We start from the raw sequence: 2,578 nt of genomic DNA on the forward strand, positions 1-2,578 counted from the left end.
CCCTGTGCCATTCCACATTATTACAAATAACTTCATTTCTGGACATTTATGGTTTGATTTCTTTGTATGTATGGATCACTTGGGTTGTTACCAACTTCTGGTGAAAATTTCATGTCATTAGCACCTCTAGTAACATATTTACTGAGAACAATGGTGACATGTTCAATACTTATTTTACCCGCTGTATAAGTGATGTTGGATGATACTTGGATGAAGGAAAGGCTGGTCATAAAACCTGACATCTACTGTCTCGGGGTAAAGAAAGATCCAGCTCAGACAGATTTATGGCCTCATTTCTCCTGATGTTTACAGCACAGCGGTGACACCAAAACAAACTGCACAGCCCAGCAGATATTACACCTTTTTAAAAGCTCCGTCAGGCCCAAACATGTAACAAGCAGAAAGAAAGGGGTTTAAGTTGTGGCTACGTTTCAGAATAAGAAAATGTGAGATCCTAGATGTGGTCTGAACAACAACTGCTCGGTCTCAGCTTCAAAATCACCACAGTCCTCGTAACTTCCTTTGATCGCCTGATGGCTGCACGACACACTTTCTTTGAGTTTTTTTCTTTTTTTCACATTTCATGTCTCTGGGGAGGATAAAATGATGTTTCAAAGTAGAGTGTGAAAATAGAAAAGCAGATAAAAGTAACAAAAGATATACCTACATGCCTGTCAAGGAATAAGGAATTGAATTATTAGCATAAATAATAGCTTGGAGGAAAGATGGCAAACAGATTTGGAGAAGTTGAAGTCTGTTTTCAGGAATTTTATGTCACCAGTTGACTTACAAGGTTTTTAAATCCTGAGGTAGAATGGTTTACAAAAATGAAACAAATATAACATTACATGTTTCAAACTTGGTGTTACATGACTGTGTTATAAAAAAAAACACTGAGTCAGGATTTTTGGCTTTGTGCCTTCTCTTGACATGAACTTTCTGCTTGAGATTGATAAGACTTTCTTACAAAATAAAAGGCAAGTGTCTAGTTTGTTTATTGCCCACCATCATAAAGTGTTAAATTGCCTAAGTGTTTTTATGTGTCTGTTAGCAAAATATGTCAGAAATCACTGGACATATTTTAATGAAACTCTCAGAACGCAATCACTGGATGTTTCTCTACAAATGTTTAACTTTTGAACTTAACCCAGTTTAAGAAGGCCACCATATCCTACTGAGTTTATGAAACACAAACATAGATATAACTCAGCTAATTTTACAGATATTTGGCTAAGATTTGGCATGGTAGTAGCTGGGTATTATCCACAACATAAACTTTGGCCACTGCATGTCAAGCTATTCTTTTTGCTTAAAAATTTGGCAGCAACTGTTGACATAAACCTTGTTTGTCTGTTAGCAAAATATTTTTGGATGTACTAAATGGATTTTAATGAAACTCTCAGAAATTAATTGTTGGGTGTTTCTCTACAAATCTTCAGCTTTTAGAGCCAACACAGTTTAAGATGGCCGCCACAGCTGGTCATTTTAAGAAAACACAAAAATGTTTAGGATTCAGTCGATTTTAGAAATATCGAGCTAGAATGTAGGATGGTAGTAGCTGAGAAACATCCCCACCACATAGTCTGAGCACTAATGCATCACTGCATTCTTTACCTTAAACATTTGAGTACAACATGGCAGGTGATTCCATCAAGACATGCTGCTACAGAGTTAAGTTTTAGTAGGACTGTGTGTATCAGTACACAGCAACTGTTCGATAATCTGGAATAACATGTTTTGGGTTGCAGACTGAATTAATGGCAGGAGGAAGGTTGGATCAGGGGGTCTGAGATGAACTCAGCTGATTTTCTGATGACAGTGTTTTTGGGTGGGATTTTAGGCCCCGGAACCATCCATCCTCACACTGTAGCAGCTTCCATTTGCTGCGCCTGCAGTGACTGTCACACACATCACACTGCGAGCTTCAGCTTCTCCAACTCTGAGGAGAAAGGATGAAAGTTGTTCATGCTGACCGAGCTGCTCGGCCATGATGATGACGACGACGATGATGATGATGATAACACACTGACTGTGGATGGTGGTCAGAATGGAGTGAATTATGGCATTTCATCTTCCACTGATCAATGTTTTATAGACCCTCCCCCTCTAATCAAGTTGAAACACTCCTTCTGAACCACCATTAAATGTCAATTTCATGCTCCTTTCTTCCTCTGCTGAAGCCCATGAAATCCTGCTGCATCACCGCTCTTCTTCCTCCTTCTCTCCTCCTGCTGTCAACCAAGTCAGCGCTCAAACCACTGATGGACAGATTTCAAATAAAGGCGCATTCTGTGCATTTTTACTGTAAAATCTTGCACCTTGCTGCTGCTGCTGCTCTTTGTCAGTACCCCCCCCCCCCACCTTTTTTTTCCGGGGGTGGAGGCTGCGCAGCAGAGAGGTGGGGGYAAAAAAAAGCTGGATTGTTTATCAACATCTAAAGCTTCTAGGTGCCCATTTCCCATCAACGCAACTTAAGGGAGCCGCATTTACAGCAGCCGTGCACGAGCGAACAATGAAGGCCACGTTCCTCCGAAGCGCAGCAGCAGAGAGGTGTTATGTAATCTGCATCCATAATAAT

This window comes from Austrofundulus limnaeus, unplaced genomic scaffold (genome assembly GCF_001266775.1).
Source record: "Austrofundulus limnaeus strain Quisiro unplaced genomic scaffold, Austrofundulus_limnaeus-1.0 Scaffold17, whole genome shotgun sequence".
NCBI lineage: Eukaryota > Metazoa > Chordata > Actinopteri > Cyprinodontiformes > Rivulidae > Austrofundulus > Austrofundulus limnaeus.